This window comes from Bombus huntii, chromosome 18 (assembly GCF_024542735.1).
Source record: "Bombus huntii isolate Logan2020A chromosome 18, iyBomHunt1.1, whole genome shotgun sequence".
NCBI classification, from domain to species: Eukaryota; Metazoa; Arthropoda; class Insecta; order Hymenoptera; family Apidae; genus Bombus; species Bombus huntii.
The window spans coordinates 3,137,895-3,154,668 of record NC_066255.1 but is presented as its reverse complement, the minus strand read 5'-3'; the positions used below and the strand labels follow the sequence as shown (position 1 = coordinate 3,154,668).

At 43.0% G+C, this 16,774-nt stretch overlaps 1 protein-coding gene across 13 annotated transcripts in view; it reads left to right on the top strand.

The window, feature by feature from the left end:
• LOC126875326 (homeotic protein antennapedia-like) overlaps positions 1 to 16,774 on the top strand; it is a 166,650-nt gene that overhangs the window by 101,247 nt on the left and 48,629 nt on the right. Inside the window, exon 1 of one of the 13 annotated variants that reach the window (XM_050638200.1) lies at positions 15,949 to 16,484. The exons of the other annotated variants lie outside the window; for them this stretch is intronic. The gene's annotated coding sequence lies outside the window, so the exon portion shown is untranslated. Of the gene's footprint in view, positions 1 to 15,948; positions 16,485 to 16,774 lie in introns of those variants that run through there. 13 annotated transcript variants of the gene reach the window in all.

Sequence of the window (16,774 nt, the reverse complement as noted above, 5' to 3'; positions counted from 1 at the left end):
TAATCACGCGTCGCTAATATTTAAATTCCACTCGTTTTTCTATGGACTTGGCGAAGATTTCAGAATATTCTTCTACGAATAATCTCAAACTTATTGTACACTCTCGCTATACCGTAATTAGATTCCTGTCATTAACTCTGAAGATTTCTTAATGGTATGTGAAAATCTCGAATATTATCGCTAATATTAAAAATATCATTTTTTCTTCCTTAACGAATATAAGGAAGGTTCAACGATATATCCTCGCTCTCTACTCAAGCACTTAATTATCCACTCTGTTCTACGATGATGCGTCCAAATCTATAAAACTGTCGATTTACTAAAGACGTAACAATTTACACTATCCTTAATTAATATTAAAATGGGATAAGGAGGAGCGACGTAAAATACGACGAACGAGCCGCGTGTCAGTCGAATTAAAGGGAAGGCAGAGGGTGCACGGTCGTGTTTACGTACAACAGGTCACTCGTTGAATAATTTAGCAGAGGAAAATATTGGAGAGCGGCTAAGTGACAGGCCTTGAACGTCGCCAAGAAACGACACGAAATTCGCTTGAACGGTGCATCGACTGGCCGCAACGTTATGATAAAATGCGCGACGTACGCGCAGATAACGTGACGTTTAAATTAACGCCGCTGCCGCAACAAGCGACACGCTTCGAGTGTCACATTACGATAGCCTCGGTAACGGTTGATCAATGCTGCCGCCAAAATTCGTTACCGAATTCCTGCTTATTCATCAAAATTGCCGCCGCTATCGATGAAACGCTCCAACATCGACGAAGTTATCTGATTTTTCCTCGTTCCTCTTTTTTCCTTTCTCATTCATTCTATTTTCTTTCCTACTATTTTTCATCCGCTTTTTTTCCCCCGATTTTCGTTTCCCGGGGGGGTATCTTCCGCTAACACGTCCGCCCGATGAAATCGAAAGCCGCGCCCCGTAAAAATAAACGAACGCGGTCGCGCTAAGCGAATCGAAGAACGAATAAATTGCACAGGTAGCGGGAATCGAAGTCGCTGAAAGATTAATCGTTATTGGCGCGGGTGCGTCTGCTTCGTAACACGTGGCTGCCGTCGCACTCTATTTGGGTCTGTTTTAACGCGATCGATCGTCTGGCGATAGATTTTTTCGTTTGAGAAAATCCAAGAAATCAGGAATTAACGTAATGAAGATAGCGAGAATAATCGATGAAATTGCTTTCTGTCGTATGGTCGAATCGTTAATTTATAGTCTTCTTGGCGAGTAAATTTCTTCGTGTTATTAGCGTGTTCCTCTTTTCGTAGTTTTATGATAATTGTAACAAGACCGTGGTAGATTGCCTGGAAATAAATTAATCGTTTGGCCGCTTTCACGTTTTCCGCTACTTCTGCGTGTTTACGCAATACGTTGGTCTTCACTCCTCCTGTACAATTAGCGATGCCATGGATAGCCAACTTCTTCCCACGTTCCTTTCTCGAATTTCCTTTCACGCGAAAGACGTCGCAGAAACTAAATATCGATTCGTTTCTTAGAAGTCTGCAGCTATTATTTCCAAGGAAGATAACTCGGTTTTTTCAGCGAAATGTAAATGTGAATATTTTTTGAAAACAATTTATAAAACTTCTTGCGAGTCCGTTTCGTTGATAACGTCGTTTCGATACTGCAAATTTCATTTCTGTCAATTCCGACAGAAAACATGTCAATTCCCATCTTACCACAAGCAAGAAACGATATCTTCACTTTTCCACCGACCAGTTTCGCCAGCTGCACGACATCTTCATCCAAACAAAGTTTGTGATAACAACATAACCTTTCGATGCCCAATACCAACTTAAAAATAAAAGAACAGAAATACCCGTGTCGCCTATCACGATGATTCAAGAAACTGGGAGAGGTTAACTTGTCAACTGCCAACTTACATCTTACCACAAGCAAGAAACGATATCTTCACTTCTCCATCAATCAATTTCCCCAGTTGCACGACATCTTCATCCAAACAAAGTTTGTGATAACAACATAACCTTTCGATGCCCAATACCAACTTAAAAATAAAAGAACAGAAATACCCGTGTCGCCTATCACGCCGATTCAAGAAACTGGGAGAGGTTAACTTGTCAACTGCCAACTTACATCTTACCACAAGCAAGAAACGATATCTTCACTTCTCCATCAATCAATTTCCCCAGTTGCACGACATCTTCATCCAAACAAAGTTTGTGATAACAACATAACCTTTCGATGCCCAATACCAACTTAAAAATAAAAGAACAGAAATAGCCGTGTCGCCTATCACGATGATTCAAGAAACTGGAAGAAGTTTCGCTTACTCGACCACTGGATACACGCGCTTTCTCAACAGTCCTTGCAAGACTAACGACGACGCAAGAATTACCGTTTCCTCGAAAAGTGCGGGCGCACGATCAGGCTGCGTGGTGCGCCGCGTGCCATGGTCATTCGATAATTCGCTAACCGCTCTTTAATTGTAATTGTTCCGCGGCGGATTCCAGGTCGGGCCGTGGGGTCCACGCAAAAACACGGATTCCAGCGTTAGCTGCAATTGGTCGGTTGGTTCTTGTTGTGTTACGAAGGCGGCCATAGCGCCGACCGCTCGACAGCGCGTCACAATGCCGTTTTTCTTCCGGCGCGTCAACAAATTTCATCGACGTGCCGATCGGATGCCTCGCTGTCGACCACCGCGCCACTGCGCGTGGAACGAGCTTCCCAGGAAACATTCCTCCGGCTAGTTTGTCCGCGAGCCTAGATCGCTTACCTAGATACCTTAATGGCCGGTCATTTTGATTAAATGCCGATAATTGGCGCTCGATCAAGAGAGCCGCGAGATCGTTCTGCGTTCGCGCCACCAGTAGATTAATCGTTCGTCTCGCCAAATAAAATCGATCTGCCGTGGAAAAACCGTGAAACGAAACGATTTATCCGGTTTGATTTCTTGTAGCTCAACCGACTTCTTTCCGTTTATAAGCGTTTTATGCGCTACAGACTGAGTAAATGATATACGTTCTATTGTAGGATTTTGATATTGCAGGAAATTCTTCTATCGAATGATCAAGTCATCGACTCGTCTCTCGTGCCTTCATAAAGAAGGTCTAGTTGGCTATCGCGTAATTAAAGGCTGCAGCAATCTTCTGCCCATCATAATACGTAGCGAGAAGCGAGAAATGGAAACGAATGACAGTAAGAAGTAACTAGAAACGATCACGTACGAGAACCCTCGTCTCGATCGTCATTCAGTTACGTGTCTCTGTGTGATACTTCGGTAATAGCCGTACGCGGAAGACAAAGCCTTCAGATCTAAAAGTACAAAAATTTATTTGCCACGAATTTACGACTCTTACTCTTTATTACAATAATCCCTTCGACAAACAAAATACAGTTGTCCTCATCGTTACTTACCCGGCTCCCAACACTCTGCGGTCCGTATTTTACTTCAGAAGCATCTGCCATCTCGACAATCTTCCAGCTTTATGACATTTGAAAAAAAAACGCCATGCTGGTTTTTTTTTGAGGAAAAGATCGACTCTGGGCGCGGCTCGCGCGCGATTCTTAGGTCGACAAGCCACGATGCTGGTTGGCTGAGGTTCCCCTCGCTCGCATTACGGCCCTTCCGTTCGTGACAGCTCGGCATCGGGGGTGGGGGAGGGTTGCGAAGGCAGGAAATGAAGGGAACGGACGGGGGGTGATAGGAAAATTTGATGGAGGGTGGCTGCTGGGAAGGGGAACAGTATAGAGTGAAACAGACACAACGAGCAAGAGGAAGCGAGAGTGGGGGGAGGGGACGAGCCGATCAAGGGGAAATAGGAGGTACGGAAGGATATCAATGACGCGTTAGACCACGTCACGTCGTGCAACACATCTGCCACCGTGTGCCGTCATATATATTATCTTGACGATACGTCAATTCGACCGCTGATCATTATACTGATTACCTTGGCACGCAAACTGTCCCGCATGTGCGCCAATTCTCATGACTCGGTTATTAATAAGCGCGGCTGGGATTTCGGTGAAAGGACGAGGATGTTTCACGGAGAGGAACATGGTTGTCAACAGGAAAGCTTCTTGGTAGGATAAATGTCCTTTTTCGCTGGCCTGCAAGTGGCTTGTCTCTCTGACGCGGAAATAAAATATACGAGAATTGGGCAACTGAGGATTGAGCAACCAAGAGACTGTAGAAGTAAACAAAGCGATTGTACCAGATAGAATGGTCTAGCGACGGAAGCAGGAACGCGTTAAATGTTTTTACGTATAAAGCTACATCTCGGATCGATAATTTGGTAAAGAACGATTCGATTATTATGGTTTGTGGAAGCTTCTTATAGTATTCCGTTTATATGTATATCTCAAAGAACTTAATTAATGTGAAATAATTGTTAGATAAATAACAGTAGGTATCTCAGATGAGCTCGTTACATTGCGAATTACATTTAGTTTGGCAAAGATCGTCATGGTACGTAGTGTCTTTATAGATTCTTTTTGTTTGCTTGTTTTTTCGAAATTCAAAACTATCAGATAAAGTCATTGTTCTTATACAGGGTGGTTGGTAACTGGTGGTGATTCTACGCGAAAAAAGAAGTCGAAAATGTAGAATAAAAATTTTTCCATCGAGACAACGATCTACAGTGAGATCCGTTATAATAAGACGCGATAAAGCGCAGGCGTACCGAGCGAGAATTCAAAGTCGATTTTCTCGAGAACAAAGCCTCGAACGAAAAATGTTTATTCTATATTTTCGACTTCTTTTTTCGCCTAGAATCACCCCCTTTCCGCTTGTACCACCAGTTACCAGCCACCCTGTATAATCGAAAAGAGTGGGTCGCGTGAAAATTCCGCAGAGCGAAGACCCCTGTCGATGATTCAAAATGTAAAGAAACATGTTCGTGCTTCGAGCACGATTTAGCAATAGAAGGCACCGTGATTCTTGAAAATAAAATCTATTTCGCAGAACGTCCATAAATAGAGCCTCGTTGCCTTAAGAAAGAAGCTACGTGTGCACAATGTTAGAGCGAAAACAGGATCTCAGTTTCGATAATAGCTGCTTGAACGGCGAAACGTAAGGAAGAGCGAATGGAAAAGGGCAAAGGGAATAAGGCAAAGCAGACGGAAGGTGCTGAAGAGAAGAAGCTTGATGGTGTACGGCGTACCCAGCGCAAGGCCCCGGAGCGGCCGGTGCCATAAATTTCGATATTATACACGAGGCCTCGTCGGCTCCGGGCGAAAGAAGAGAAAAGAGGGGGACAGAGGGAGGGTTGGAGGAATAGCCCGCCGGTGACGCAACCAACAATGCTCTCACGAGGTTTTAACTTTCTTTTTTCGCTCCCTAGGCCCACAATGGTCTTGCGCAAACTTTCCCCGATTTGCCCAGAACGCGGACTGTTCATTCGTTACAAAGGATAAACAGAGGCAACGGTACAGTTTACGAGGGAAGAAGAAAAATTCTGTGTTGCTGGTGTCTATCGGCCTTCTTCTTCCCTACGATGCTTCTTTCCTTTTTTTCCGGCTCATTTTTGCTTGACAACGAGTCGTATTCAAGGTCGAGATATGAAAACGTGACTCCCCGAACGATCTCGAATTTATTCCTCGGGGACACTGCAGAGTTTCGCTCGAAGTTCCAGCTCTGCTTCCTTTCCCACTTGTTGGTTAAATCTTCTCTTTTCTTGTTTTTAATTATTTGATTTGTACTTTACAATTTGTCCAGCTGGACATTTGGTAAATTTTTCTAACCTAATTGTTAAATAATATGGCTACCCCCAGCGGGATACCATCTTCGAGTATTGGTTAAATCTTGGGATTGGGATTAAGAGAAAATGTGGTAATTAAGACACCAGATTAACCGTGCTACGATTTTTAATATCATTTCCATTTCAACGTTTAAAAGAAGCTTTAATATTCGAGGAGAATTCATGCATAAAATTAAGATAATATCACATATCAGGTTGTCCCAAAAGTACTTTTCGTTTTATAAGGAAATAATAGCAGCACAACATTTTTTGTTCTATATTATTTTATTGAATTATGTTTTTGAATTATGTGTGTCATTTCTTGTTTTACATTACTTATTGAATTATGTATGATACATTGTATAGTAATAGGACAAAATTATGTATGACCCATTTTGTAGTAATGGGACAAAATGTGGCGCACATAATTCAATAAAAAAATATAAAACAAAAAATGTCGTTCCATCTATTATTTCCTTATAAAACGAAATTAGCTTTTGGGGCAATCAAATAAGTAATCTGTTATCTTAATTTTATACATAAATTCTCCTCAAGTATTAAAGAAAATTTTTTTTTTTTATTTATTTACATTTTACAATTTGTCCAGTAGGACATTTGGTAAAATATTATAGCTTAGTTATGTTACCATTAGTTATGCCCCAGTGGCATACTATCTTCGAATTTGATTGATTTATTTCTTCAGTGTGGTGAGTGTTTGTTTGTTAGGTTATGTCCTTTGTGAGATCTGTTGGGTGTTTCCTTTTTAATCTTCTTTTTATGTTTGATGCGCCGACCGTTTAAAGAAAATGATATTAAAAATCGTAGCATGGTCAATCTGGTGCCTTAACTACCACATTTTCTTAACAACGATATTTTCATCATAATTCTCAGTAACGATATTTCTTCTATTTTCTTCAAACTAAAGTAGCTTGTTAAAAATGAAGGAATACGCTCGGTTCTCAAAAATCAAAAGTAGCCCGAAGATCGTACAGTTAAGAGAATCAAACAGCACAAGAATTTTTTTTTTTTTTATTTATTTATTTGTTGAAATTACAATCAATTCTCTCGTAGAGAATTTTCAGTAATTTTTCTGGCGTGGCGCAGTGACATGGCTGTTTATTTACAATAAGTTAATACTTATTATAGATAAGTATAATTTATAAGTATCATAAGTAAGTGCATATGCAGCACAAGAATTAATAAACGATTTTCAAATGCGTAACAAGATTTCGATCGACTAAAAGTATAATAGCGCTTTTATCCCCTGTTGAAGCTAACCCTTGCAGTCTCAATTTACGTAGGTACTTCATCCCAACTGGCTCCATCTCGTTATCGCGCGACCCTTGGTTGGATTCTTTCAGCGAGAAATCGGAGAAAAGCGGTTCGTTAACGAGTTCCTTCGTACGTAAACCGAAGCTATTGGTCTCACGAGGAGATACTCGAAAGGTTCTAACGTCAGTCCTACGGAAACATTTTTATTTCGGGAACGAACCATGCAACGCAGTGTCAAATATACATCCCCCTTGTTATTTCTCATACTTTCCATCGCGATAAATCAACGACTCGGACGGAAAGACCAAAGTAACGAAATTCGATAGAAGCGAAACGCTGTATGGTAAACCAAGAGGCCACGTGGTCGATAATTCACCGACAGATTATCTACCAAATTATATAGAGTTTAACGCGTTTTTCTGCCCTATTTTAGTGGTCGTAGTTTCTAACCGCTTTTTAAATGCGCATAAATTCAGCCGCGATTTCGCCGCGCCCCGAGCCAATGGGAGGCGATAAATAGGCGACCGGGGGAACAATGGGGCGAGGGCACGTTATCCGCGTTCGAAATGTGTCTTTAATAGGTTAACGGGACGCGTCGATATCTATTGACCGAGAGGCATCTACGTGGTTTTTTCATTTCTCCGACGGAAAAAGGGGAAAAACCGATAGGATACTCGGTGAACCGTAACTCCACGATTTCTATTGTCCGATCTGCGTTTATTTCCTCTGTATGCGTATAACCTGCCTTAATATTCCTCAATTTTCTCGAAATTCCCTCTATTATATCTTTTAGGTAATTTATTATCGAATTACTCGAATTACCACGGTCGTTCATCAACCGGCCTATTTCTCTGATTATTCAATCGCATTAATTTCAAAGGGAAACTCTCAGCACGCGTAGCTTCGTTATTTCTTCTATATAATTTACCACTGAATTATTACAACTATAATACACCTATATCATTCGCAAAGCAGCCTGTTCCTCCGACAATCCCATCAATTTGAAAGCGACGTTACTCAAGTTTTCGAGCCGACAATCAACAACATGCTAACTCAATCCATCTCTCGTTCGTGGAACGCGGAAGGTCCGCGCTAATTCGTCGAAAAAACGATACCGTTACGCAATCGCAGAACCCGCCCCGTATTGTTTTCGAACGCGAGCTTCTTAAATTCGAGTTATTTTGGTGGTAGCGCGCGGCAAGATGGATGGCGCGTGGGCCTTCTGGCAACACCGCGAGAGGACGCGTAAAGACAGAGACGCAGGAAGAATAAGAAAGAGAGAGAGAGAGAGAGTCGTTGGTGTTTGGAAGTTCTACCCAAGGAACGTCGCGCAGTTGGCGAACGGAACGCCAGCCGCCCCCGTACGTCCACGTCGTCTGTTCTTCTGCCCTCTGTCCTTTTCGTCCTTTCTCGCTACCACTTGCGACATCGTGTGACGCCTTCGGGGCGCCGCGCCTCGTTATTCGCGTGATTTATGCCGCGCTAATTGCATCGCGGCGAACAATAACCGCGCTGTTCGTCGCTCGATTGTCAAGGCCAGCATTGTCTCTCCCTCTTTTTCCTGATTCTTCTTTCTTATATTCGATGGATATAGAGGTCAGCGAGACTTCTGGAGCCGACGGCGATTAGAGAGTATTTTGTACGATATTCCGTAGGATGATTGATTTCGATGGAAGAATTACAATTAAGCGATATTAAACTTCATCGAGGGTTATTAATATTATTATTATCGAGATGAATTAGGTTATGTCGAAGAAAGTTAGAATTGCTTGTTTCCACAGTCCTGGTAATTTTACTCTCGCGCGAGTTTATCGTTCGTCCGTGTAATTTGATCCTTTCGTCTCGCAAGAAACAATAACAACGTTACGTATCGCTCGGCGAAATCTTAGCTTCCAGATACCATTCGATGTTTCCAGTAGAACGATTTCTAGGACTAGAAAGGTCGATAGTAACCGAGAAATTTATAGCTTATTGATTCTCTGTAATCGCCATTAATAACCCACCAATTCGATAATCCAATAATCCATTAAGCAGAAATTAAAATTGTAGTTAAAGTTCAGAATCCAAACATAAATAAAAAAAAATAAATAAATAAAGTGGAAAAGCTTCATCCGCGAAATAAGGACAAAACAATGCCACGTGGCGAGAAGCACAGGTATCCACCCGGTCGTTTCTCATGAATCCTCCGCCATTCCTTGTACACATCGTGTTTACCACGCTGCACAGCTTACACGTGTAGCCGGCTACGTTTCACGCGATGCTTCTGTGTGCAGTGGCGGCCCCCTGCTCGTCTGTCTGCTTGGTTATGCAAATCACGATGCTCGCGCGGTTCACATTTACGCGTACTTACGCGTACGTACGTTCGACGATGCATCGTCGATGTTTCGATGTACAATGGGCTGTCGATTTGTTATTGTAAAAGTGAAAGAGCGTGACGCAACGGCACGTTATCGTCCGCGCGACGTCTCAATACCAGAACACAGGCAGACGATGCTGGCGGTCTTAATTCTGTCACGAGAACGCAAATCACCATGGACCTTTATTTCTCTCCGTCTTTTTCTAGAGCGCTTGTAATTTATAGCCAGCCGTGGCGTGTTTGTTTCGTCTGTTCACGCGTCCCTGTAAAATATTTCACTGGTCGCAACGAGCGTAACGAGTCTCTTATTGCGTAATCGTCCTTCGTCTACTGGCGCTATATTCGACAGACAATCGCGTTTTCTGTTTCCCTTTTTTTTTTTTTTTTAATTTATTGCGAACGAGCCTGCAATCTCTCGCTTCGTAAGATACGTCTCGTAGCTTGTCATTATTCGAACGAGTTCAAAAGTAGATGGACAGTGCTCGAATCATTCGAGTTTAAACCCGCTGGAACCTTGCAATATTTTGTACTTCAATTTTGCTTTCGTTTCAGTCGAAGGGAGGCTTCTAATGTTTTAAGAAGAAGCCTACTATAATATTTAGATGACAAATCGTGTATATTAATGACGATTCTTCCTTATTTTATTTTCCAGTGACAGAAGATTTCAACTCGTTGGAAAGTGATTCAAAGAATGTATTAGGTTATCCGAAAAGTTTCTTTCGTTTCATACGGTGATGATAGATGAACGAGAATTTCTGTTTTATATTATTTTATTGAATTACGTGTGTTCCATTTCTATTTCTATTATTATATTCGATAAACATATTGAGATATGTATAATTGTATGTGCTAGACTAGGTTAGATGCGTAGTAGTAATACTTGTATGTGAATATCAGTGTGTGGAAGTATGTGTGTGCGCTGAAAACGAATGAACGTAAACTGATCGGTTAAGTCGAATATGGAAGAAATCGCTGAGACGCGTGCAAGTTTGTATCGATGAATATCTTTGCAATCGCTTATCAAATAAATATATAATTATTCTGATATAAATTCTAAATGTAAATGTAACGTTTCTATACCATTATTTCGGCTATTAAGCTATCCAAAATTCTCAACAAAATTAATATAAAACAAAAAACACTGTGCGTCTATTATTTCCTTATAAAACGAAAGAAACATTTCGGACAACCTAACAGAAGGATTAAAAAAATGTACAATTTTTATTCCGATAAAAAATCGTTGACAGTAGCGAGCAACCCTTACTTTCAAAGGTGTAGCGAACATAATTTGGGTGTTTCAAAATGCCGCAGCTGCCGAAGTTCGGTAGAAGTTTCGTTTTTTAAGGAAGAATACTTCGGACGTTGAAGGTCCGTGCATGAGATCGAGATCGGTGAAACCGTCTTTGTAATCTTTCGCAATAAGTCGAGCTTGCCGCCGTTTTCTTCGATGCACGCGACACTCTGTCATTAGTTCAGTGAATTTGATTCGATGATGGTCGTTGAGAGATACTTAGATGATTGTATTCTGCCCTGGGAATCCACGTAATAAGTGGTCCTCGGGGAGTAGTAAAGAAACTACCAGCCTCTTTGCACACGATATTTACGACCACCATTGTCCGACAGCCGAGAGTAGGGATTTTCGCGGTCGTACGAATACTTCGTCTTGCGAGGGTCAAGAGTCTGGTTTTCTCCATTGCCTACCTTTCTTCTCTCGCTATCTCTGAAAATTGTTTTCGTCTATCGACGTGCTGAAACTGTTCCCACATATTTCCTCTTTAGCTTTCTAGCAGTTTGTGGAAAGTTTCTTTAAAATCAATTTAAACAACAGATCTATCCTGAAGCGGCTTTGCAATAAAAACAATTGTTGAAATTTATCCTTCTTTAAACCTTGACATTTAACCCTTTAACAATGTAATACGAGCGAGATCAAACATAGACATCTTTCATCTTGAATGTCGTCACACGTAATACAATTACGTATTGATGTTTATTTACTGTATTGTTTCCATTCGATATAGAAATAATTATTTTCCAAATCGTTCGTCACCACAGAATTTTTCTATTTAATATTAGCAACGGAAGAATCCTTTATTGTTAGTATCGAACTAAGAATTTCTTGCCCAAGAACTAGCACCGATAAAGACAAGGAAACAAATCCATAATCATCGGTAGCAAGCGCCACGGTGCGGAGGATCGGTAATCGTCACCAGATGGCAGGCATCATGGCGTAATTCGAGCCGCGTAATTTTTCTCCTTCGGCGGCAATTTGGCCGAGTTGGGAACCGAGGGTTGAAACCCATACTTGCCCTCCTGGAATATCAAAGCGTATCAAAACGATCGAAGCAATCAGAAGGAACGGCCGGCCGCGTCCGGCTGCTTTCGTTCGTTCGGTTGTTTCGTAAGTTCGAGCAACAGCCACGGTCGTTGTGTATTGCCGGTCAGCAGGCAGGATATCATCTACCGATCCTCTCTCGTTTCTTTCGTGCGACGTGCACGAGGGGGCGGCCATAGGGCAGCATATAATTATCAGGACCGTAATGGCGGCCATAAATCATAGGCGCTTCTCTGCCCCCGACCACGGGCTCATTTCTTTCTTCCCTGGTCTGGGCCGCGGCTCTGCCCACGGCTACAGGATGAATACGGATGAGAAATCGGCCCGGTCGATTGGATAGAGTCATCACTCCGCTGACCGCAGTGCGAACACCGACTCCATTTTCCTTGGAAACGCGTCTTCTTTGATTCGTCGACACTTGGAAATACGTAGCTGTAAAAGTTGCATCGTTGGGTGGTTAAAAAATAAGTCAGCACTTAAATTATTTGCAACATTCTGTAGAATATTCCGTGCAAGATTAAGATCGAACAGTTAGTACAACTTCATTCGTCTAAGCCCATTGGGAGGCAAATAACTCGTATAGCTGAAGTTCATATTGTTGTACGATCACTGGTCTTCTTGATCTATGGTTACGTATTTCTTTAGAGTTATTCTTCTCAAGTGTGCGCGATATACAATGCTGAATATAGAATGCTGATTTCGGAATAGTAGGATTCTTCATTATCAGGTTTTAAAAATGTCTGACTTTCTATTTATTTAGTCGATGGATGTCAACGAAGATTGATGGTATTCTTAATCCTCTGTTTATTGTATTGCATATGTGTATCTCTGTATATGTATTCGTTGACTTTACATCCCACACAGTAGATTCAGGCAAATGAATTCCATCGGCAGGACTTGATTTCATCAAATAGGAACTGAAATTTTGCTGCAATAAATGGCGTTCGGATAAAGGAAATTTTCTCTATTATCTATATCTAGTAATAGGCTTTAATTTTCTCGTTTCTCTCTCTGAATAAAGTTTTTTTCGTTTCATAAGAAAATAATGGATACACAATATTTTCCGTTTTATATTATTTCATCGAATTACGTCTGATCCATTTTGCTCTATCAAAATAAAGATCACAACGTTGTAAAAGACGGGCCTGTAAAAGAAAGACACTTTTCCGACAACCTAATACATCTACGTCTTTATTAGTACAAAGTAGTAGACTTGGGTGCGCGAATGAAGGGAATGAACGATAAGAGCAAGATAAATGATGGCGTCGCGACCAATAAAGCTGTACCGTGGGTGTCGTTTTCTTCGTCAATTTCTCGTTTTCAATAGTAATGTTCTCGAGGAAATGAACAGCGGGAGCGCAAACACATGATGTTTGCACGATCCATTCCATACACGCGGCAAATTTCCCGACAAAGACGATCTATTGCCCCTTCGGCCGCAAGGACAAAGGGATCCGTTTCGTCGGTAATCAGGACCCTTCGGTTCTCGCCTCCCCAAAGGTCAGCCTCCGGTTGTTCCGCCAATGGCGGACCGTTCAATCGTCCCTCGAGACAAGCTCCTTGGATCTACGCTAACATACATGAACACACAGACGATGGCTATCCTTCGAGCTGACTCGCGAATCCAACCCCTCGACTGGCGACTGACATTTTCTACCCGTGACGATGGGGTGGGCCTTGGACACGGTTCGATGGTGGGGCGAACAGGAAGCCAGGGAAAATGGAACAGGAAATGGGCCCGGACGTTCAACGATAAGCACGGTATTTTCTTTTGGTATTAACTTGTGGAGGGGTGGAATTCGATGTTGTTTTACCTCTGGTGTGGAATTGTGGCGGCACTCAACAGCAAATACCACCACTCGATACTAATTAGAGTCGGACGACGGCAGCGCAGTTGGTTAGCGCTTTAGGTTACAAACGTTCGGGACGCGGGTTCGAATCCCGGCGATCGGAATCCGATTTTTCTTCCACGCATCTAATTTAGAAGAAAAATAGCAGTACCCCCCATCAGCGATATCGTACAGCCAGCGCTACAATCATCACGGACAACATTTATTTACGTCTCAGAATTTAGAATTTGCCAATTCTTAGTGTCAGAATGTCGACACTATTTAGGGACGAAGTTAGAACAGTCAACATCTCTTTACCAGGTTTTTCACCCTTAGATCAGTCACCTTCTTCGTTCATATCTATCATATTCATACAAAGTAGAATTGGAAATATCTTTGAACTGTTAATCAAGCATTCTACTCATTAAACTATCTCTATTATCCTAAACGAAATAGGGGATCGATCAATTGACCGCGTCGATCGTAACGAGAATTTACGACTCCTGTTGACGCGCTTCCCCGCGATCGCGTCTCTCCGCGACTGGTAGAAAAGAGAAATTAAAATGTAGAAATTGAGAATATGAAGTTGATCGAATGTAGCCTTCGAATGATTCAAAAATGCCTCGATCTCGTCGCTCTGCAAGCAATAAAAAGCAACAATCTGTTCGTTACACCTCTACCTTCTAACGATTGGTATTTTGTAACAATGAAAGTTTCAAAATTACGATTAACCCATTGGCTGCTGCGACTCACAATAAATTTTTCTATCACAACACCGTCCCGTTTTTTGTTTCACGTTTCTGTAAAAAAATATCCAGCACGTCCCTCCGTTCTTTCGCGTCTACTGCCCCTTGAAAAGTGAAACGCGCGAATCTTGGCGCGCCACAAATTTCCCGTTTCCGCCGGTGATTTACAACTTTCGCACAATTACGGGAATGCGTTGGTCGCGAGCTCAGCTCGCTCGACTCCTCGTCACCAAGCTGACATTTTATCATGATTACGGACTAGTCTCTGGTCACGCATCGACGTGCACGAGAGGGGCAGCGAGTATACGGACGAAGTCGAAATCGAAGGGCAAAAAGGGCGCCGGAGACGCCGCAGTTGTTTCGCAGGTATAAGCGAGAATTATGATCCATCTACGTCGCGATGGACGCGAAGGGAGCCGGCCGCGCTTTTCCGCCGGTCTGCGTTATATTCTTCTGTTCTGTGACCGCGTTCCCTCTTTTCTTTTTTTTTTTTTTTCCTCCTCTTTTCGTTCCTGTCTGCCGTTCCGCGTCGCTCGTTGCCCGCTGGAACGAGCGGCGGTGACATTTGAAATTTGTTGGGAGAAAGAAGAGGTAGGGTAGGATGTTTTGTGAATAGTATTTAAACCTCGGCCGACTGCATAGCATTATGAAGATTTCCAGAGGCGTTGATGCGCCACCGACGAATAATACAGAGATATAGAGGCGGCGCGGTTTAAATGTATGGAAATTAACTTGACCGGATAGTGTGATCGCCGTTGACAATCGTAAATGAAATCGCACGTAGCTTCGCTTTACTACTTAATTCCAGTGGCTCGGAAAGCAATAAATTCATTCCAACCGGCTGCATGCGACTATGAACCATCTATCTAAAGAACGTTCCATCTACAGAGATTCTGTCTTTCGATAAATTCCGCAATCCTCGAAACCAATACCACTAATAATGATGATATGAAATATGTAATGAGATTTGAGATTTCAAGGCCGGCAAAATTTCACCATTCATTGAACCTCGGTTCCTGAGTGATGCGCCTTTTTTCCCCCCGTTTCATTGGCTTTTCTTCGACGTGGCTTAGCGCGCAGCGACACAGAGGGTTGCACGGGGCGGCGTAGAAAAAGGGCGAGAGAAAGAGAGCGAAGCGGCCGGTAGAGAGGGAAGCGCGGACGAGGGAAAGCGAAGCAGAGTGGGGGTTCGTCACGGTAGGAGGGGTTGGTTTCGAGGGGGGATTCGGGGTGGGGTGCGCTGACAGCTCGACGCTCTCGTCCGTTCCACGCTCGACAGGAGGATACGCTTCTCTGCACACATTCACCATTCACGCACACGCGTGCGAGCGGCTCGTGCACCGACACACACAAATTTCTACATGTGTAACAACGCGTCCCTTTTTTTCTTTCGGCTCGCGTTCGACTCGTCTTCGTCTGCACACGTCGAGTGCGCGTATACGCACTCACACAACGTCGTCGCGTCTGCCACCAGTTTCCCCTTTCTTTCCCTCTCTGTTTCTCTTTCTTCGTTGCTCTGGCCGCGCGTTGGTCGTTCGTGTGCGTGCGTTAGCCGTCACATTGTGTAGTTTCGTTTCTGTCTGTACTTCTGCCGAGTCAGAAGCTCTGACGCGGACGCGGAGTCGTGGTAGCTGCGTCGCTCGTGTTCCCACCGCTTCCTTCTCGCGCTCGTGTCGATGACAGTTCGCCGGAGATCAACGTGATCATGAGCGTCATCGTGGCTGTACTGGCGAATCGTTCGTGCCCCGGTGAACGTCGGACACGTGATCCCGAACGTGACGTTCCCGAGCTCCCACGTGTCTGTCAGTGAGCCGAAGAGTCGCGCCGCACGACTGACGTCGGTTGAACGCGTGTGGAAATTCCTCGCTGTGAATGCTGAATGTTGCAGTGCGAAATCGTGAAAAACTTCCTTACTGTGTAACTCTCGGTGATTTCAAGTATTATCTCATTTTCTTAAGGTCTTTGGATCTTGAGGATTCTCACAGTGGATCGAAATTTTGAAACCAAAGGCTTAAACAGAAGTGGTCGAATGTCAATTTACATGGCCATATACGACTATAGCTTGTTTAGTTATATATTTCCAACACCGCGGAGAAACGAGTGTCGATCATCGATCTTCGACTGGCGAATCGTACGTTGAATGGTGGTGCGCCGAGTGCTTGCCTATATCTCATCTACCATGTTGGTTGCAAATCATCGAACACCTTCGAAACACGAAATTCGTCGTATCGCGGAAAGGTACTGAACCATCACTTCTACAGAATTTCCTTTCTATCCAAATTCGTATTACAATATTGTAAGAATCAAGTGTTTTCCCTATCCTTTTAATCTTTCAATTACCGATGAATCATAGCATCCGATCTACCTCGGTAATACGTCTCTATGCATTAGATGCATTCGTACTAATTACACGTACTAATTTCCTAAGCTAATTATCGCAATAAGAGGCGAGTACCGCGACGTGCTCTCGAGCAATGCCGCTAGAATCGTTCCGCTCTCGTGGAAATAGTGGCACGCGCTTTGCTTGG